General features: G+C 54.1%; 1 protein-coding gene across 4 annotated transcripts in view; it reads left to right on the top strand.

Moving 5' to 3' along the window:
* The first annotated feature begins 14,436 nt into the window (after positions 1–14,436).
* The window catches only part of Dagla (diacylglycerol lipase alpha), a 59,431-nt gene continuing 52,540 nt past the window's right edge, over positions 14,437–21,327 (top strand). The window contains exon 1 of one of the 4 annotated variants that reach the window (XM_078045882.1): positions 14,437–14,844. The gene's annotated coding sequence lies outside the window, so the exon portion shown is untranslated. Of the gene's footprint in view, positions 14,845–15,032; positions 15,158–21,327 lie in introns of those variants that run through there. The other 3 variants (XM_078045877.1, XM_005331516.5, XM_078045880.1) reach the window with 3 other exon arrangements.

The raw sequence follows: 21,327 nt of genomic DNA, 5'->3' as shown, positions 1-21,327 counted from the left end.
CCCCAGGCGGGGGGCTTAGTGCTTCATTTCAGAAACAAATCACTCCCGGTTGTCAAGAGCTCAGAAATGGGTTTCTTGAATTACGCAAAGGTGGGCCCTGGAGCAGGCCCAGCCCCCGCTCGCATGGCGAACGTCTTCCAGTGCCCGCTTCACGGAGCCGAAACGAAATCCATGAGCGATCGAATCTACCCTCACATGTGCTATTCAAAAAAAAAAAAAAATCAATATGATATCCTAACTAAAATCTGAAGAAGCAATAAAAGGAAAGTAATTTATAATAAAAATAATACAAATTTCTGGAAGCAACAGCACAAGCCAAGGACAGGAGGGGACGGGATGACGTGGCCCCACACGCGCTCCATGTGGCCCCCGCTCACAGGGGCCGTGGCTGCCGCAGAGCAGCCGGACACAGGTGGCTCTGAGGGTGACTCAGACGAGCACCAGTGGCACTGCGGTGGTGACACGAATTGGGCACCGAATCCTGGCAAAATGCCGAAGATAACAAGGGACAATCTTCTCTCCGTGTACACAATAGTCTCATTCCCAGAAAATTCTGCGTATATTAGAAGCATGCAAAAATGACTTTGTGTTTATATATAAACAGATCGCACACACACACACAACACACACACACACACACACACACACACACACCCATTGTGACAGTGAAAGTTGCCCAGACTCCTCCGAGAGGAGGGGCAGTCTTGGCCGCATCGAGCGTCATTGTCTTGGAGCCACATCTGTAATGACAGCAGTTGAGACCAAAATGCAGGCATCTGCCAAGTCAATTTTGCACCTTTGTCCTGGTCCCCGAGAGTCGGGTAGGAGGAGGGTTGGAAGGAGGGTCCAGAGAGAGGGGCGGTGAGCAGGCCCCAAGAAACGGCATCCAACCAGGGCCCAGAAGAAGACATCCGGCTGCTGAGACATTTCCTGTGATGGTTTGGACAAAAGATGCCCGAGAGGACCAAGTCCACAGGTCAGTTGTGATTGTCGCGATGCTGGGCTGCACTCCCTCTCCTCTGTTCCCAAACTGTCCATAAAAGCCAGCGGCAATAGAGACCTCTTCACTGCCAGATGCTGGGCGTGTTTTACCCTCATCCAGTCCTAAGAGGCAGGAGGCTGACGTTTACAACGGGGGCAACTAAAGTCCAGGAAGTCAGATTGCCTCGCCCAAGGTCAGCCAGCCGGTCCATGGGCAGCAGAGGGAGGCTTTGAGCCCTGGCCCCTGTGACCCACACTTGCTCATCCTGCCAGCAGGGGCCAGGCCTGTGCCTATATCTGGACTTCAGAGTTCTCTGTCTGTAGATGACAGACTCCATTGCTCTGGGCACAACATCATGGCGACAGGGCATGGTGCAGGAGAGCGGTTTAGGACAGGGCAACCGAGAAGCCGAGAGAGCTCTGCTCACCAGGATTGAGATCTAAACCAAAAAGCACATCCCCAGTGACCTATCTCCTCCAGCCACACTCCACCCGCCTGCGGTTACCACCCAGCTGGTCCCCATCAATGGATTAATTCACTAATTAGGTTACAACTCAGAATCGGATCAGTTCACCTCTGAACGTTCTTGCATTATCTCACATGAGCTTTTGGGGGACACCTCCTTTCTAAACCATAACAAAGAGATGACAGAGGGTCAGAAGTGTGCATGGGAGAGTCTCAGAAACGCTGAGAAGGATGCTAGGTTTCCTGGGGACGTAGAACTGGATCTGACGGGGAGGAGGACCCCAGGGAGGAGGAGGACTTGTGCTGTTCTGTCTTGCCGAGAACCCCCTCCCCCAAACAGCCACTTGGGCTTATCAACTCTTGTCTTCTGAACTCCAGATTTCCACAGCTCACCGATTTCTCCTCCATTTGTTAATAGCTGCTTTTTAGTTATCTGTTGGCTGAGAAAAGACAGCATAAAAGACTGCGGCGAATTCAGCAAAGCTCTCAGTGAATTTGAATGTCATTAATCACAATGGCACCTGCATACGTGGGGAAAAACATGGGATCCGTGGAAGCCAAACGCTTCCCAGCTCCTGCTTGGGGCACCTGCAGACAATGCAGGGGAGGACGCAGAGGTGGGACCAGGAAAAGGCACAGGAGGAGTGATTATTGCACCAGGCCCCCAGCCCCCAGGCCCCAGAGCTTCAGCTGGATGGCTCAGGTCCCCAAGGCCATCCTGGTCCACGTCACCTACACCCTGCAGGTATACAGGTCCTGAAGACAGGCTCTGATGGACAGAGGTATGATTTGGATATGGTTTGAATGTGTGCCCTAAGGTGTCCCGTATTGAAATTTATTCCCAATTGTGAGGCATCAAGAGGGTGGAAATGTGGTCTGATTACGGTGCCTAGAGGTAGAGCCTTTGGCAGGTGAGTGGGGGCCTTCACCATGAAATCCTGGTGGTTTTATAAGAAAAGGGAGAGAGATCAGAACACACACACACACACACACACACACACACACACACACTCATTCTCCCTCCCTCCCTGTCTCTTCCCCTGTGATGTCCTGGGCCGCCAGGGATCTCTGCCACCAGATGAACTCCTTGACCTTGGACGGTCTTCCAGGACCATGAGCCAAAATAAACCTCCTTTCTTTAGAACTCCCCCAGTCTGCTCTGTTGTGTTAATAGCAACAGAAAACGGATGAGGACAGGCATTCCTGGTGCCACGCACTGAAGAGAATCTAACTCCCTGGTAGTTTAGTTACGTGACCTGTCCGGTGCCTAAGAGGTGCCTTCAGCCCGGCGTGATCCACTGTGGCCGGGGGAGCCATGGCAATGGATGGAAAAGGAGCAGGTTGGGGCCACCTTCCTCCAAGTGACTGGAAAACTGGCTACAATTGAAAGGACTGTCCTCAAGGATCTGACCAACTGAAACTGGCCACGTGACTTTGGAAAACTGGAAAAACTGACCCAATCTCATCTACACACAGAATCTCTATTCCTGGGAATACACTCGACATATACTCAATGGAAGTGAGAACATATTCTCAACGAGATTTACACGCACACACACACACACACACACACACACACTCATAGCACCAAGTATCCAGTGACTATAATTTGGAGATGTGTGAGGTCGAACCTTGTGAAATAGTCTTTCTGGTACATAAATCAGGTGAAAAATAGCGATTTCACAGGATTACACCCAACGCATAGTTTACTCATAAGATGAAATACTAAAAAATGAAAACGAACGAGCTCTTGCTGGATGCAGGGCTAAGGGTGAGTCTCGCTGGCACGACACAGTGAAAGATCAACCACAGAAACCATTATTCTTTATGATTCCCCCGATGTGACGTTCTAAAGCAGGTTCTGTCACCCATGCGAGAGAGGTCAGAATGGCGATTGTCCTGCGGAGTCCTGACAGGGAGGGGGTGTCCAGGGCCCTCCTGGGGAGCTGGGATGCTCTAAGTCTTGATCCAGGTGATGAGCACCCGGTCGCAGGCGTGTGTAAAATAAAGTCGTCAGGCTGCACACTCATGATGAGTCTGTGACGCTCACTTCAATTACACAAACAAAAAAACTCTCCTGTTCCCAATGGCCCACAAGCAGGTGAAGAGACGCTCCACATCATGAATCATTAGAGAAATGCAAATCAAAACCACAACAATTACCACTCTACTCCTGCTAGAGTGGCTATTATAAAACAAAACAGAACCAAAAGTCACACCAGAAAATAACCAGCCTCGGTGAGGACGTGGACGCACCGTCCACCGGGGGTGTGCACAGAGAGACTGTGCGACACACTGGGGCGGACCCTCAAGTCATTAAGGAAGGAATCACCGAGATACCTGGGTACACCTCCCCCAGAACCGCAGCAAGGATTGAACCCAGGGGCGCTTAACCCCTGAGCCACATCCCCAGCCCTCTTTTATAATTTTATTTTAGAGACAGGGTCTGGCTAAGTTGCCTAGGGCTTCCCTAAATTGCTGAGGCTGGCTTTGAACTCACCATCCTCCTGCCTCAGCCTCCCAAGCTGCTGGGACGATGGGCGTGCGCCACAGTGCCTGGCTTCGGGCAGGGATTTAAAAAGATATTTGTACACTCGCGTCCACTGCAGGCGTATTCGAAAGAGCCAAGAGGTATCGACGACACACGTATCCATGGAAAAATGAAACGAGGCTGTTCAGCGGTGGATTGAAAGATGGTGGGGACCACGCAGTCTTGACACACGCTCCAACCCCGACGAACACTGAAGACCTTGTGCTAAATGAACCGGGCCAGACACCAAAGCTCCAGTACTGTAGGATTCTGCTGATAGGAATATGCAGAACCGTCAGATTCACAGACATGGAAAGGAAGATTTTTTTAAAAACCACCAAGATTATCATTAGCCCCTGTATCCATGGGTTCACCATCCACAGGGTCAACCAATTGTGGATTAAAAATATTTAGAAAAAGCCGGGTGCGGTGGCACACACCTGTCATCCCCAGCAGCTCAGGAGGCTGAGGCAGGAAGATCACAAGTTCAAAGTCAGCCTCAGCCACTTAGCGAGACCTTGTTTCAAAATAATTTAAAAGGCTGGAGGGGGGGGTGTAGCTAAGTGGTTAAGAGCCCCCGGGATCAATCCCTGCTACCAAAAAAAAAAAAAAAAATTTTTTTCAAGAAAAAAAAAATGTGTCTTTACAGAACATGTCGTCCTTCTCTGAACCACAGAAAATAACAAATATTTACAGAATTGATGTGATATTGGGTACCGCAGATCCCCTAGAGGTGGTTTAGGGTATGGGAGTCACGTAGGGCACACGTAAATGTTACGCCATCGATGAGGCTTGAGTGTGGGTGGATTCCCGGATCCCTGGGAGGTCCTGGAACTAACCCCTTTCAGATATGGAGGAAAAGGTTCTCAGGGAGAGGATTCGGAAATCTGCCCTGAGGGTTCTGGATTCACCCCACGCCCCACAGCATGTGCTGTCCTGAGACCCCGTTGTCACCTTGTCCCCAGAGCTCCGGGGTACTCCTCTTCGTGCCAACTCAAAAGGAAGGGACATCATCAAAAACTGCTTCGGCCACTGTGGGTCCCATTGAGAAGCCGTCGAGCATTTGCCAAAAAGCCTGCCTTCTGGCCCCAAGGAAGGGCCGTCCTCCAGGGCTCGGTCCTGGGTTTCTGCTAACGACGCTCAGGTTCCTTAGAGGGTCCCCAAACCTGGGTCAAAGGGTCAGGGAGGCGCTGACTCTGCACCGATTCCTTTCCACCAGCCAACAAGGGCGGCGTTGGAAGACCCATTTTCCTGATTAAGAGACTGAGCCTCAGGGAAGTTCCCACATCCAAAAAAGGGGGTTCAGGTTTAGAGCTGGCTTCACGTGACTTCAGAGCCCAGTTGTGGGGCCTGCAGGAACGAGCAGGTGAGGAAGAGCACACAGCCTCCACGCCTGCCAGAACAGGGTCTGGCCCCTGCACACCGGGACCCGGGGGCTTCACCCCATGTGCATTCGGTAGAGGAGGGTTCTAGCTGTAGGGGCTCCCGTGCCTCCCACAGGGTCCCTCTCCTCCCCCTGGCCAGAGCCACCTGGAGGCATGTTTTGAAAAGAGACAGTGAGGGGTGGGTTGAGGAGTGGAGGAGAGGCTCCCAACAGGGCGGGGCACTCCTAGTCGTACTGAGTGGAAAATGCTTGAGTGGCAATCAGACTGGCGTGTCAGTCCCGACTTAGCCTCCACCATGCTGTGCAACCTGAGGCAAGTCCCTTACCCTCTCTGTGCCTGTGTGTGTGTGTGTGTGTATTGAACCCAGGGTCTTGTGCATATGAGGCAAGCACTCTACTAACTGAGCTAGATCCCCAGCCCCTGTGCCTTTGTTTTCCTATCTCTACAACACGGGGGTTGGAATGCACGATTCCTACAGGCTCATCCACTGATTGCACAAGTATTGAGTCCTACTTCAGCTACCAGCCAAGTTCTGGGCTGGTGGGAAAGACGGATACTGAAATAATTACAAGGCACCATGCGTTTGGGGGAAGAAGCCTACAGGGATACAGGGACCCTGGGCTAACAGATTCAGCCCAGATTTGGGGATTGGTTGTAAGAATGAATCGCAACCCTGGTCTCCCCTGGGCTCTAACCTGGAACCCTAAGTCCTCCAAAAGCTCCAGGTCTCCCAGTCCCTGCCTGGAATTAGCACATCAGGGACTTCAGATCCCAAATGAAGGACTCTCACCCTTGTCTTCCTGATGAGCCAGAAAATAGACCTCACCTGGCCTTCTGGCCAGCCTCAGCAACTTAGTGAGGCCCTAAACAACTGAGTGAGACCCTGTCACAAAAATAAACAGGGCTGGGGACATAGCTCAGCGGTATGGCACCCATTAGTTCAATCCCTAGTAACAACCGGACCACCACAAGAAAAACCAAAAAACCCTGTCATTCCCAGAAATCAAAACTCCCCAGAATCAAGCAGAAAGGACTGAGAAGAGCCAAGGCAGAGGCCCTGTGCAGCAGGACTTGCAGGTGGGAGGCCGGGGCGAGGCCTGGAGGACCCAGAGCTCTTCCAGCAGGGCAGGGGCAGCTCAGGCAGCAAGGACGCAGGTCCCTCTGGCCCAGGGGTCCTCCACCTCAGCCGGGAGCTAGGGTCACTTGCGGAGTTTTTAAAATCTCCAGATGCCCGAGTCTCAGCCCCAGAGAATGTGCCCTCATTGGCCTTGGGGTGCAGCCTGGGCAGGACAGGCCAATGGATTCAGTTGGGAATCCGTGACCCGGCAGAAGGCCAGACACTTCACAGAGGCCAAACCGGTCAGAGGGCAGCCAGCTCTGTCCAGGGAGCAAGCAGCTGGGCTCTGGGCAGTGTGGGGGCAGGTCCCCAGAAGGGCAGCGAGGCAGGGAACAACCCACCCCACTCCAAAGCCCAACCCCAGACAAATTACAGGAGACCCAGCTACACTGGGACTTCAGAAGGACAACAAATCGCTGTGTGAGTACGGCCCACGCAGTGATTGGGTTGTATTTATATTTTAAAAATTGGCTATCATTCATCTGAAATTCAAATTTAATTGTGTGTCTTATTTTTTTATTTGTTCAATCTGGCAATGCATACCCCCGCCCCCCCCCAACACACACTGAGCCCAGAGACAAAGGTGTGGGATTTGGGTTCCAGCTAGATTCTAACACGTTGGTGGCCTTGCCAAAGCACTGCCCCTCTACCAGCCTGATTCATCGCACCTACTGTTGATATCCCTCCTGCCTCAGGGGCCAGGCCTGGAAAGACACTGAGCTTTCCGTAAAGGCACAAGGGTCTTCTCACTAAGAAATCAGCAGTTTGCAAAAGCCTTCTTGACTTGGGGCTGCTAAAATGAAAATCAATCTCTCTCTCTCTCTCTCTCTCTCTCTCTCTCTCTCTCTCTCTCTCTCTCTCTCTCCCTTCCTTCTTTCTCCCTCCTCCTCATCTCACTCTTGCTGACATCCTCAGCCCTAACAAACAGAAAGAGTTCATTCCATGTCACCAATTAGTGGTTGTGGACCTACTATGTGCCAGGTTAAATAGCCTACTAAGTGCTGAAGATATGATGTTGACCAGTTCCTGGCCACAGAGAGCTTCTAGTCTGGGGGTGAGGCCTGAGCGGACAAAGTTGAATAACCACCAAGACGAGGTGGTGGAGGCCAACCCTCGGTAAGTGCTCTGAGGGAAACGGATGGCGTGCTTTCCGAGGGCCAGACAGTGTGCCTGACCCTGCTTCCTCCGGGAAGTGTCCTTTGAACTGTTATCTAGAGGGCGGGGCAGAGGAGGGCTGTCCCGGAAGCCTGGTGGGGCTGCCCTGTGGAGGGAGGGCAGGCAGAGAGTGGCAGGAGGAGAGGGCGGACAGGGTGGCGCGGCCAGCCACGCTGGGTAGACTCTCCCCGGGTCTCTGACCCAGCAATTCCAGTAGTTTCCTGCCACTGCTGCAACAAACTGCCAAGACTTTGGTGACTTCAAACAAACCTATTATCTTACAGTCCTGAAGGTCAGAAGCCGGAGGCGGGTCTCTCTGGGCTAAAATTGGGGTGGCAGCTGGCTGTGCTCCTTTTGGAGGATAAGGGAGAAGCCCGGGCACCTTGCCTTTTCTAGCCTCTATTCCGTGGCTCATTTCTGAAGTCATCCCTGACTGGTCAGGCCTCTCCCAAGCTGCTGTCTCTGGTTCTGTCCCTCTCCTTCCCCTCTTCCATTCATAAGGATTCTTGGGTTGACACTGGGCCTATCCAAATAATCCAGGATAACGTCGCCATCTCAAGGTCGGCTGATTTTCAACCTGAACTCCACCTGCAGCCCTGATTATCCTTTTCCTTGTAACCGAATACATTCATGGGTTCCGGGGATTAAGATGTGGACAAAGGACCATTATTCTCTCCACCCTGCTATCAGAGGAAAACAAATGCAACGTCCACCACCGAAAGGCTCGTACAAGCTTGTCTCCAGCAGGCTCGGCTCCGCTACGACAGCAAAATGTCTTAGGCTGAGAAACTCATCAACAATGGAACTTTATTTCTCAAAATTCCAGTTGTCGGAAAGCCCAAGATCAAGGTGCAAGCAGAGGCGTGTCTGGTGAAGTTCAGACTCTCTGTCTTTAAGATGGTGCCTGTCGGGGTTTAAATCCAGAGGGTCCCTTCGAAGTTAGTGTGTTGAAGACTTGGTCCCCAGTGCAGCCATGTCCAGAGGTTGTGCTTAGGTGAAGTGATTGGATCATGAAGGCTCTGACCTCATCAGTGGATTAATCCAATTGATGGATTTACAATTTGAACTACTGGGAGGAGGTGGAAACTGTCGGCAGGTGGGGCACGGTTGGAGAAATCAGGTCCCTGGGAATGTGCCTGGGGGAGTCTATCTTGTTCCTGGCCCCTTCTTCTCTCTCTCTCTCTTCTCTCTCCTTCCTGGCTGCCATGAGCTGAGCAGCTTCCCTCCCCCTCCCCCTTCCACCATGATGTTTTGCCTCACCTTCGGCCCAGAGCAATGCAGTTGGCCTACCATGAACTGAGACCTTTGGAACCATAAGCCAACGTAAACCTTTCCTGACGTTGTCCTGTCAGGTATTTTGGTTATAGCAATGAAAAGCAAACAAACACAGTGCCTCTTGCTGTGTCCTTACGTGGCGGAAGGGACAAAGGGGGCTAGCTAGTTCCCTTGTACCCTTTTAGAAGGATGCTAATCCCACCCACGAAGGAAGAACCCTCATGGCAGAACTATCTCCCAAGGGCTCTACCTCCAAGCGCCACCACCTTGGGGGTCAAGTTCCAAGAGATGAATTTTGAAAGGACACATACGTTCACACCATAGCACAGATTTATTGGAAAAAGACTTGATATTCGTCAATAGCAGAATAGACTAGCAAATCAGGGTATCTTCACCCAATAAAATATTGCATTGTCATGAAAAAGAATGTTACCCACAATAACAAGGATGGATTTCACAGAGATGAAGTTGAGAGAGAGTGAGATACAAAGGATGCAGCATACAGGATTTCATTTACAAGAGGTTCAGGAACAAATAAAACCAATCCACGGCTCACAAGTTCAAACAGTGTCACTTCTGAGGGGTAGAAGGACATGAAGACCTGGAAATTGTTCTGAAACTTCATCTCAGTGTGGTGACATGTAGGTATGTGTGTAGAAATTCACCGAGCTGCAGGCCTTACCACGTATATGTTGTACCTAAGAAAAACTGGAGTCTATCGTATGTGTGTCTGTGTGTGTTTCTGGGGCTGGGGCTCCAACCCAGGGCCTCCCATGGATGGGAAAATGTTCTAGTGCTGGGCTACACCCCCAGCTGAAGGAACTTACCTTACCAGCAAGGGGAAACTGCAAGAGGGTCGGAAGCCATGGCGTGACATCATCTGATGTTCACTTATAAAAGCTTGATCTATCTGCCGAGTGGCAAAGAGAAGAAAAGGAAGAGCCATTGCAGTGTCCCTGAAGGCACGCTGGACTTGGAGATTCCTGGTGGGAATGGACAGCAGCGGGTGGCTCAAAGATATGTGGGAGGAAGAATCAATAGGACATGATTTAGGAGGCAGTTGAATAGATGGATGGGTGACAGATAGATGGACTGATGGATGGACAGATGATTAAGTGGGTGGGTGAGTGGGTGGGTGGAGGGACAGATTAGGTGGATGGGTGGGTGGGTGGGTAGGGTGGGCAAGTGGGTAGAGGAGTAGGTGGGTGGCAGAATGAGTGGGTGGGTGGATGACCTGGTGGATGGGTAGACTTCCTCCAGAGGACAGACTCCACTCTGGTGGTTGGTGTCCAGCTAGTGCAGATGAATCACACTAGTTGGTAAGCACACACACGCTTTCCCCCGAGACATCTGTGTTTACACTCTGGTAGCTCCCCAGTGCCCCAAGGAGAAAAACTAGTTACTACGATGCCCCCGGGGAGCAGAACTTACAAATAGGCTGGTTTAATGAGAGGCGAGGATCTCCCAACCCTCTGGGCATTGCAGGGAAAGTGCTGGAGTTACCCACGTGATGGGGGACAGGGGGGTGGATGAGGCAGAAGTGGAAAAAACCTCCCAGAAGGTCCCCTTGGAAGCATGGGTCCTCTTTCTCCTCTGTGTCATCACCACTGTCACCAAACCACCATCACTACCACCTTCTCCAGCGTGTCCCTCAACACCCTCCACCCTGCTCCCATCCTGTAGATCTGTTGAGACTCAGAGGACGGCACACTGTGATCACTCAGGTCAAAGATGCGGGCTTGCAGGCTCCCCTCCGGTGGAAGGGAATGAACGGCTTACCTCTTGGACAGGACCTTGGCGTACATCTGCAGTGGCTGACCTTCCAGTCCCTGGACTGCCAGCAAAGCCATGTGGTTCAGCCCCCATGTCCAACCTGTTTGCCCAGTAATCCAGCCCAGTCGCTTCATAGCAGTGGGCAAGCCAAGGAAGTCAGGGGAGAGGCCTGGCAGCGGAGGGAGAGCAGCTGTTTGCAGAGGCAAGGGGGTCTGAAAATCTACCAGGGGGTGCCCAGATGATGGCTCCAGGTGTCCCACACCTGATTCCCACACATTTCCTAGACCTTGCAACCGGCTAGTTTCTCTCCCTGTGGGAGTCTGACAGCTCAGCCTCCAGAGCTTTCTGTCCCCTCCCCAGGCAGGCTGAGTCGGTGCTGGAGCTCCGTGGGTAAACAACACTCCCCTCTGTTGTCAGAGGAGACTTATTACCTGGTGGCAGCACCGAGCAATTCCTTCCACCCACCCCTAGCAGAGGCGCCAGGACCCAGGATGGGAGCCAGCACCCTACAACACTCAGGGGTGAAAGACCCAGCCTCCGGGGGTGGGCAATGATCTCACACTAGCCACAGGGCTCGGCAGTCAGTGGCCCCAACCATCCCAGTCTGCAGCTGCTGGGAGCTGAGGGTCTGCAGCCGGGTACAGCTGTGTCAGCTGTCGGAGATGGATTACGTGATGAAGCTCCACCGTGACTCACATTCCAGCAGAGGGGAAATTGCGCAAAAGTTATATGTTGTCTTTGGGGTGCCCAAAATCCTCTTGGTTTTGTCTTGCAAGATGTTCGACTTGCGGAGTGGAGCATGGGGGGGGGCGGGCGAAGGAAGGGGGTGGGGGGAGGCAAGGGGAGCCTATCTGTCTCCCGTCTCCAGCCGACTCTGCCTGTCACACACCCTCCATCGCCTCTAATAACAACACTCAGCATTTAATCAGCCCCTTTGTGGAAGCAGGCGATGTCACACTCATTCATTAGTTAATCCACACAGTCCCCTGGGAGGAGGAGCCATGTTATTATCCCTACTGGGACCCACAGGGAAACTGAGGCCAGAGTGGGAATTTAGCACGGAGCAGAGGGAACGCAGCCCAGCAGCTGGACCAGGACCAGTCTATGGCTTGTCATTGTTTCCAGTGCCCACACTCTTGTCCTTCTCCCCAGCTCCAGGCTCCCCATGACCCTGGTGACTATCTCCAAAGGCCCCGGGCCCAACTTCGTCAGAACTGGGCTGAAAGTGACTCCAAGAGAAAATCACAGCGTTGGAGCTTCAAGCTGTTCTTCCAACCGGGTCTCAGAACCAGGGGTGGAGGTGATGGTAGTGTCCCCCACCGTCATCAACAGGTTTGCTGCCTGTGCTGGCAATTCTGGGATTTGACTGTGGTGGTTCCACTGAATCGGGACTAACACCTGACCACTTGAGGATCCCCGCCCCCAGGACTGGGGATAGAACCCAGGGAGCTCCATGCCGAGCTACATCCCCAGCCCTATTTAGTTTCCTTTAAGTCAAGGTCTCATTAAGTTGCCCAGGCTGGCCTTGAACTTGTGATCCTCCTGTCTCAGTATCCTGAGTAGTAGTGCCAGTGTGCCCAGCTGTTTGGGGATCTTTATCCCATATTTAAGGGGAAGTGTGGAACCTAGAACCCAAGGTCCTCATGGAGTACCTTCTACATCCTTGCAACTGGTGGTAAATGCAATGGAAGCCTGTTGAGACACTTTATAGCTGGGATCACCAAAGGCTCAGCCCTCAAGGACAAAGACTTACGGGGGGCAAAGAACCCTGATCAAATGAGATTTGGGCAGGAGGCAATCCGGAGGAATAAGGAATTAGAGGAAGGAAGTCATAAATACCTTCTAGAAGTTTGCCATCAGTTACAACAATAAAGCATGTGCCTCTACCTGGATGCCCTTGTTTGTCACTGGAGTCTAAATAATTAACCACTTCTTTTGTCTTTTCTTAGGGGACAGATGCTGGGGATGGAATCCAGGGCTTTGGGCTGGCTAAGCATGCATTGCACGGGTGAGCTAAACTCCAGCCTCTGTCTTTTCAGAATTGAAATGATCACAGTTTAAAACTTTTTTACCTTTCCTGTTCCTTTTCTCCAGTATTCATAATAACTTTTTGTTTCTCAAGCTCTAATGTGCACACAAATCACCCGGGGATCTGGTGAACAGGCTGAGATTCTTGGGTCTGAGATTCTGCATTTCTAACAACCTCCCCAGTGGTGCCAATGACCATGTGGAGTTCCAAGAGTTCAAAGGATATGCTGGTGGTTGTTAAATGCACCTTTTAATCCAGTTGTTGAATTCCCAGATGAAATCACCTGAGCACCTGAGGAGGAATAGACATCACTGGGAGATCTTAATTAGTAGTAGTCTCATCATTCTGGAGGTGGCTGAGCATGGAGTATTAGAATTTGTTGGGTGAGGAGAAGTCTGGATGAATGAGGAGTATTTATGGGGGGGGCACATGCGTGAACGTGGTCTCCTATGGGTTTCTGTGCATGGAGCAGCCAAGGGGTGGAATGAGACCATTTTTGGAGTGGTTACTCACGACTTCTTCTTTGTGGACTTTTGTCAATATGGAAGAATGTGCCAACAGGTCTGTATTACACGGCACTTTCTGCCCCAGCCATAGCTGATAGATTACAGTCCACGTTGGACCAATAATTCTTTCTTCCTGAAATTTGGAACTTTGAATAAGGCGACATTAAGTCCTACTGTTTTTGATTCTGATGAATTGCAATGATCTAGTAAAAAGGTCCCTGGACTGTGATTGCTACAGTCAGTCCCTAAAGCCCTGCTGATCTCTGTCCTTTCTGAACTGTGGTGGAGGATTGTACTGCTCCTTGAATTCCTTGAGGTGTCCCCACTCCCCATTTTCCTTTTCTACCTAAGCCACAGTTTGCCTTCAAAATAAATAAATAACACAGACTCCTCCCGGGAGCGGCTGCATCTGCTTCAACGGCAGGAAACTGTCCTGGGCTCACAATTTCACTTTCAGCCAAGTGTCCAGGTAGTTTTCAGGCTGGACTCCACCTCCACACACCCCTTTATATTCAGCCTGTGGCTCCCACTCACGCTGAACCGCAGCCAATCACCCTGATTCCTTGGGATGACGATAGGGCTCAGGAAATGTGTTAGAGGCACTACCCCTGCCTGAAGCGTGCACTCCTCTTCTTGCGGATTTTCTGCTTGACCTTTGAGACCTGGTTGAATCATCGTGACCTTCCGGACCCACCCTCAAGTCTCACTTCAGAGTCCTTTCTAAGGGGCTCTGTCGGCCCTCGGTGCGGTGCTCTGCTTAGCCCTATCCGTCTGCCTCCCCCAGCAGACTGAGCTCCTTGAGGGCAGGGCCCCTGTTCTGCTTCTGTTTGTGCCCACCCACTCGCTCAGCTCTGCGCTACGCATGGGCATTGCAGGGCCCCTGCTAAAGAGCAGCTTTCAGGAAGGCGTGTTAAGCGACTTACAGCCCAGAATGAATGGGCGTGTGTGAAGGAGAGCAGGAGGGACGATTTACTGCATTTAACCAGAAATTCAGAATTGACCAAGGGCCTCTTTGGATGTCAGGCACGATGCTGGACATTGTGAGGGGTGGTGTGGGGGTGGAGGGGAGGACACGCGGTGATGTGCTCCGACTCCTAAAGGAGCTGCTCCGTCACCCCGAGGAGGTGGAGCCCATCTCTTTTTCCTCCCTCCCAATGAACCAGTTCTCCAGTGATCCTACTTGCTTTTTTTTTTCCTCTCCCACGCTAAACCCGGTCACGCGGGGCCTGAAGGAGGGGGACCCAGGGAGCTCCCATCCCCACCTGCAGTGCGGCCGGCCGGGTCCTCCCGGCTGCCCTCCGAGCCCCCGCGGAGACCAGAGCCCACAGCCCACCGCCCCCACGCGCGGCCAGCGCCCGCCAAAGGCTCCGATCGCTCGGGCCTCGACGTTGCTCCCCTCCCTGGCGCCAGGGGGCGCTGCCGCACCACGGCCGTCGCCATGGTCACCGCTGGCGGCGGAGTGGGGTTTACGTAAAGGACGCAGCGTCCCCCGGGGGGCGGAGGCGGCCTTCGCGCCGGCGCCGGCGCCCTGCGGAAGCGGCGTTAGTGAATCGGGGCCTTGGGGAGCCCAGGATGGAGGTGGCGGTCGCCGCGGCGGTGGCGGGCCGAGCCCTGCGGCGGGCGGGAGGTAAGAGGGGCCTGGGGCGCGGCGGGCTGGGCCCCGGGCGCGGGCGCGGTGCAAGCGGCGCGGCGGGCTGGGCAGTGTCCAGGGCGCGCGGTGGCCGGCCCGACGGGCGGCTGCCACGCGCGCCAGTGGCAGGTGTGAGGTCTGCGGAGCTCCTGGCACCGTGTGGGGATGGTGACACCCATGGCGCGGGTGTGGGCAACGTGGGTCTGGCACAGGCAGTGTGGTTTTGCGGGCACGGGTGTCAGAAGACTCACCCCAGCCTTGGCGTGGTGGTAGCCGCCCAGGTGTGAGGCGGTTGCAGCTCTCTGGACAGGTAGGTGATGCGCACAGCCCTCTTACGGTTCAGGGTGGGTGGACTGCTGGTGCTGGCATGGGCGTGAGGAAGTGCTGCCACCGCTTAGGTGCTGGGATGGTTCTGGCCTTGAACTTGATATGGTCTGGGATGATGGCACTGGAGGTTGAAGAATCGGTGTCTTCAGCATGGCAGGAGTCCCTGGTATGACTCCTTTCAAGAACTGGCCTTGGCTGAGTGCAATGTCAGAGGACTGTCTGGCACTATGAGGGGGAAATTGGTGGCCCTCAGACTCTGGGTGGATGGGAAGGTAAATGCCCACCCTTCCATTCTGGAGATAATGAGGGGGCATTGCTTCGGTCGAGAGGTCCCAGCTCTAATGCCTGCTGGGTACAGTGGACTGAGAGCTGGAGAAGCTTGGTGTCCTTTATAATGGACGTGAAAGAGAGACACCAGGAGATGCTTCCACCACAAGGTTCCTGATGGTGACTCAGAGACTAACCTAGGTATAGTGTTGTCTGGGGGCATGTATTCATCCAGCTTCTGGAAGACAGGAGGGTTGGATGGTTCTCAGTGGAGATCCCTGTCACTGAATGTGTCATGAGAATCGTGAAAGTGCTGAGAGGTGTCAGTGGGTCAGGGGACTGTGTGGTGCACCATCTGTCTGTAGTACCCTGACTCTTCCTTCTCATGGGGTTGGTGGGTTCACTCCGGGGTATCTGGGAGTTTTTTCCTCTTCTTTGATGCTTGGAAACCTTTGGGTCCAGAGGATCATTTGTGGGATGCTTGGGAGGTGCTTCTGGGAGTGTGCTAGGATTGCATCTCCCCTCACCAGTCTTTTTGGGAAGCTTTGGGTAAGGGTTGTGCTCAGTGTCCCAGGGTGTCCTGCTTCACAGAGGGGCAGTTTCCAGACCCCTGGAGAAGTCTTAGGATGTGGGGGAAATCTTCCAGTCTTTGTGGATTTCTTAGGGGAAGTGGCCTCTGGGGCAAGAGAATAAAAGGGGTGAGCTTGGGAGGGTCCAGGGAAAACATTTTAGGAGCCCAAAAAGATGAGGTTGAGGATATTGGAGACTAGGGTGGCAGGTGGTCACTGATATGCTAAGGAGGATGTTTGGAGACAGACTGTTGAGTTCCCTGAAGGTGAAGTATTGTCCAAGTGCATCTGGAGCCAGATAACTTGAATTCCAATCTTGCTTGTGTGACCTTGAGCAGGTGACTCTACCTCTCAGGGCCACTTTATGTGGTGGATGGTAATCATGGAGAATGAAAGGTGATGGTGCACGTGGAAACCCTCTGTAAACAGTAGAAGGCTGTACAAAGCTCAGGGATTCTCTTCAGGTAAAGAGACCAGGGCAGGAGGCTCGAGGCCATCGGAAATGGGAGGCCTGGAATGTGATTTGGGAGGAAGGGAGCCGGAAGGTTGAAGGCCTGTCCCAGGGAATTAGAGGCCCTGAGAGTACATGCTGGTGGGGAAAGTGGGATCTGTTGACACTGTGAGTCAGCTACTGAGCTGAAACCAGGCCCCAGGTCTCCCGAGGACGGTTTTGAGCATGGCCGCAGCAACTGTGGAATCCTGCAGGAGTGGCCCAAACAGGATGAAGCCCTTTGCTTGGGCTGCAGACACTTCTCGTCGTTTGGGTAGGTCTGGGAGGTGTCTGCGGCTGACAGATCTAGGGTACCTGTGTGGGAGGGAAAATTGGGAAGTGTGTTTTCTCTGGAGAATTCCCCTTGGCTCCGGGTTCTGAGGTTGGGGGTGGGGAGAAGTCACATCAGCATTTGGGAACTGTGGCCTGAAGAACGTAAAGTGAGTCAGGGCATCCAGAGTGGGACCAGGGCTGGGTGATCCTGTGAGGGAGGTTGAAGCCAAATGGCAGAGACTGGGGACAGTGGGTGATGCCCCAGACCCATGGGGGAAGGAAAAGGGACAATGAGCACCCTTAGAGGGTGCTCCACGGGTGGCACACAGGTGTGGTGTGAATTCTGCAAGGACAACTCTCCTGATGTGGTTCTGTTTCTGGCTCAAAGACCACCGCAGGTGGGGAAGATGAGACGGGCTGCAAATTGCTTTGCTTTCAGCCACCAGGAGCCTAGATCCTGACAAGGGGCTGCAGAACCTGAATTACAGACCTTCGGCCTGGGAGGCCTGGCTCAGGGAAGCCTATTTCTGTTGAACCGAGGCTGGTTCTCGAGCATTCCCTGTGGATGTCTGCCATAGCCAGCAACCCATTTCCCAAGCTTGCTCCCCAAGGCACAAGAGTTGTTGGTTTGTGACCAGGCTGCAGGGTTGAACCACTTGTGTAGGACATGGCCGGCCAGGCTGGGTGAGCTGACTTTTCCATGTGGTGAGACTCGCCCGTCCCAGTGGCTGCTGCTTGGACACTGGTCTGGCATTGCAAGGGCTTCCTGGGTCGTTCCCAGGTTGGCCTGAGGGTGCCGGAGGCCTCCCGCACACTCTGCAGTGACTTTCTACCTCCCGAGGGAGTTAGCTGGCACTTCAACTTCCGCCTGGAAAGCTCTCTTTAGTGCAGAGTCCGTGAAGGAGGACGCCTAGCCTCCCTGTTGTGAATACCCAGTACTCGTGTCCCCTCAGCTCACCCTGCACACCTCGCCTGTTTGTTCTGATTGGTGGCTCCGCCTTGTGGTTTGGGGCTCCAGGAGCCCTTTTCAGCCACCCCTTGCCATCTGCTTGGGGTGCTGGGACTCTGTGCAGCCGAGCTGGGCTGCAGGCGGGGCGGATCAGAAGACGCTGAGAGGAGGGGTTGGCCTCTGTTCTCCAAAAGCAGAGTCCAGCTTTCTTCCCGAACTTTCTTCCCAGTACTGGGGCTTGAGGCAGTGGGGAGCCCAGTCAGGTGACCGGCCCTTGTCATTGTGCACAGATGCTGATTTTGACAGACTCCAGCTGAGGCCGGGGTAGTAACGCAGGAGTGGACACGAGGGCAAGCTGCGTGTGGAGCTGAGGTTTCCAGCTCTCCTTCTGGGTCCCATTCCCAGTTTCTTTATCCGTGTTTCTCCAAGGTTGCTGTGCTCAGCTCCTGGCAACCTTTCCTCTCTCAGCTGCCCCATAAATCATGGTGCCCGGCTGCTCTGCTCAAGGGGTGCCAGGGAATCGGGCATCTCTGGCTAGAGGATGCTGACCAGTGCTGGGAACATGGGGTCAGAGGGCCACAGCTGAAGGCACAGCCTGTCAGGGGAAGCCACTCCCTGCTCTGACCCTCTTCCCAGGCCAGAGGGGGACCTCAGCGTTTAATCACCTGTTGGCCCAACGCTCTGTGAGTTCAATTTCTCACCAGAATAGCTCTACATTACACTCCAGTGGACTGGGCAAGTGGCGCTGGGGGAGAGCTCAATGAGCGTGTGGTCAGAGGAAGATAGATCTTGTAGAACCGCGGAGCCCAGGACATTGGAGGATGTGGTTGCCTTCTCGCGGCAGCGCTGAAAACTGTTTATCTTGATTATTATTTTTTTTCCCTTTCTGATAACGACTTGAGCTGGGCTTGGTCTTTCTGGGTCGGACAGGAAAGCGTACATGTGTGGGGCCTGGGAGACCCAGGAGGCTGCCTGTTGGTGGGGACTTCTTTGCTGCTAAGGAGCACAGGGAGGTGACGTGGGTGGAGGGGGTCAGCGTGGCCAAGGGGAAGGGTGTCGTTTTCATGCGGTGTTTGGAGCAGCACCCAGGCCTCCACCAGGTCGAGGTGGAGAGCAGGGACTGGGCTCACCCCTCCAGGCTGCCCAGGAAGTGCACGTGTGTGCAGCCGCGTGTGCCCGCGAGTGTGTCTGTGGGAAGTGAGGGCTGAGGGGGCGTGGAGCGGCTGGTGGCGTGGGAATTTGTAGGCTCTGGTGTCTGGCTGGCCTGGTGTCAGTGGGTGTGTGAAGCGGGCGTTGCTGGGCTCCTGGCGGCAGCAGGAGGGAACAGTGGAGGGAGCGGGAGGAGGCAGCCTGTGGCTGGGGGAGGCCGGAGGGTGGATTTCGTCCCTCAGTGGTGGTCTCCTGAGCGGAGCCCTTCTGCTTTCTCAGGATTCCTTAGAAGGAAGCCCTGGCTGGGGGTGTGTGCACTATCTGGGGGCGTCCCATACGCCTGCCTGCCTCGGAGCCCCTCCTCCAGCCACCTGGAAGTCAGCTGGGGACAGTCCACGGATGACAGGGGACAGCCTTGTAGCTGTGGCTTCTGTGCCCCACCTCCGCACACCTCAGTTTCCTTATCTGTAAGATGGGGACAGTCCGCTTCCCACGCAGGAAAATCGTGAGAATTCCACCGTGGATTGCCTGGCGGCAGGGCCAAAAGGAGCGCTCAGTAAATGTTTCTGCTCTTGCAGCCAGAATCTCTCGCAGCAAGTGGTTACATCATGATCTGCATAGATTAGCACAGGAAGGTGTATTAGGCTCCAGGCTTGGTGAGGAGAAGTGGCTCTATCCTGCCCCTGGGGCGCAGAAGTCTGCTTATCTGTCAGCATATCTGTCTGCATATCTGTCACACGTGTCACATGCAGGAATGTGTTAGCCTGGGAAGTGCAGTTATTTCTTGGGCCCCAGCTGTGGATTGGGGTTGGAGAGGGCCATGTAGAGGAGTGGGATGTCCCAGAGCCTGGGTCTGCCCTCTGGGGCTGTCTTTAGGAGACACTGGAGTTTCTAGAAGTGGATGCTAATAGGAGTCAAAGGGGAGGAAGTGACTTGAACTACTGAAAGTAGCCCTCGGGAAGCGCAGCCACAGCGGGAAGAGGGGCCTTTGCAGTGGGTCTGGAGTTGAGGTGGGAGCGCAGCAGGCACCAGAGAGCCCAGAGCCTGAGGGGAGCAGGAGCTGGAGCGGGTGCAGGGCAGGACTGCGGGACCAGAGAAAGCATGGCAGCCACCGAAGTGTCCTGAGCAAGTGTGTGGGCCTGGTGCTGCCCCCAGGAAGAGGTGTCTGGTGGCAGGTGCCAGGGCTGCTGAGGGACAGGTACCCGTGAGTGCCCAGGTGGAGAGTCCCTCCACCCTGGGGAGCAAAGGGAGAGACAAAGCCGGAGGGGTTACAGCCAGAGGCAGAAGCTGCCAGGTTGGTCAGCTCAGTTAGTGGGGGGCGGGCCTGGGGAAGGGACGCTGGAGCCAGCGCAGGGGCCTCAAGTGTCCCTGAGATGTGTTTCCCACTTGACTCTCAGCCGGAGACTCCTGGAGTGCGGGCTGGAGGGCAAGCCGGAGGCGCTCAGGGTCCCTGTGTGGCTGTTTGTGCTGCCTGCAAAGCTGTTCTCATCCCTGAGGACCACTGAGGGTTCCAGTGTTCCCAGCACTTGTTTCCAGGCGTTTGATCATTTTCTCACCAAATTACCCCTTGAAATTTCGCCTGCCTGAGTTCAGCCCAGGAGGTTGCTATTCTGGGAAGTTTCATCAAAACCCTTTCAGTGTTCAGAGTTCTCCGAGCTGGGGGCCGGGTGGGAGGAGAGCGGGGCTTGTCTTTGCATGGTTTGGGGGCTGCTCCGGAGAGCCATTCCTGCACCTGGAGGCCTCCCGGGCAAGGTGTCTGCGGCCCCAGTAGGCCCCTGTCATTGTCTCTCCTGGAGCCATTTAATTAATTTATGATTGATGTTCCAAGACTTCCTTGAGGTTAATTTATTATTGATGTCCCTTCATCGTGTACCATATACCCTTCACCTCCAGCACGTGCACCCTGACAGACAGGCACGCATGTGTGGCAGGGGCTCTGGAACTGCACCTTGGTCCTCCTGAGGACAGGACCCTATGCTTGGCTTTTGTCAACCCTGTCAGGTTTGGGGATCAGAAAGGGCACAAGGCTTGTCTGTAGGAGGTCACAGACTAGCAGTCGTGATAGCAATGGTGCCCACCCGTGACTGCCAAGGGCCGGGACCCGACATGGAGAGCAGAGGACCTCTCAAGTCCTCACACCTGTCCCTCCTCCCTCCCTCCCCCAACTTAAGGGGAGGCAGGAAAGGTTGAGATACCTGCTCAAGGACATGCAGTGACCCATGCCCTCCTCTCCTCCAGGCCCCGCCGAAGCCCTCCTCCTTCATGAAGCCTTTCTCCTGCGTCACTGACCCCAGGGCTGTCCACCTGAGGAGCGCCAGTGTTCCTAGTTCATCCCTTGCTGCAGAGGTGGGATAGAGGCAGAGGGCGGTGTGCCGAACACAGGGGCCGGCTCCACACTAGGCGCTTCTCACACCTCACCTCATTTCGTCCCCCTCAGCACCCCAAGGGGTAGGTGC

The sequence above is a fragment of the Ictidomys tridecemlineatus genome, chromosome 4, assembly GCF_052094955.1.
Source record: "Ictidomys tridecemlineatus isolate mIctTri1 chromosome 4, mIctTri1.hap1, whole genome shotgun sequence".
NCBI classification, from domain to species: Eukaryota; Metazoa; Chordata; class Mammalia; order Rodentia; family Sciuridae; genus Ictidomys; species Ictidomys tridecemlineatus.
The sequence above is the reverse complement of the archived record's forward strand: the minus strand, read 5'-3'. Positions and strand labels throughout refer to the sequence as shown.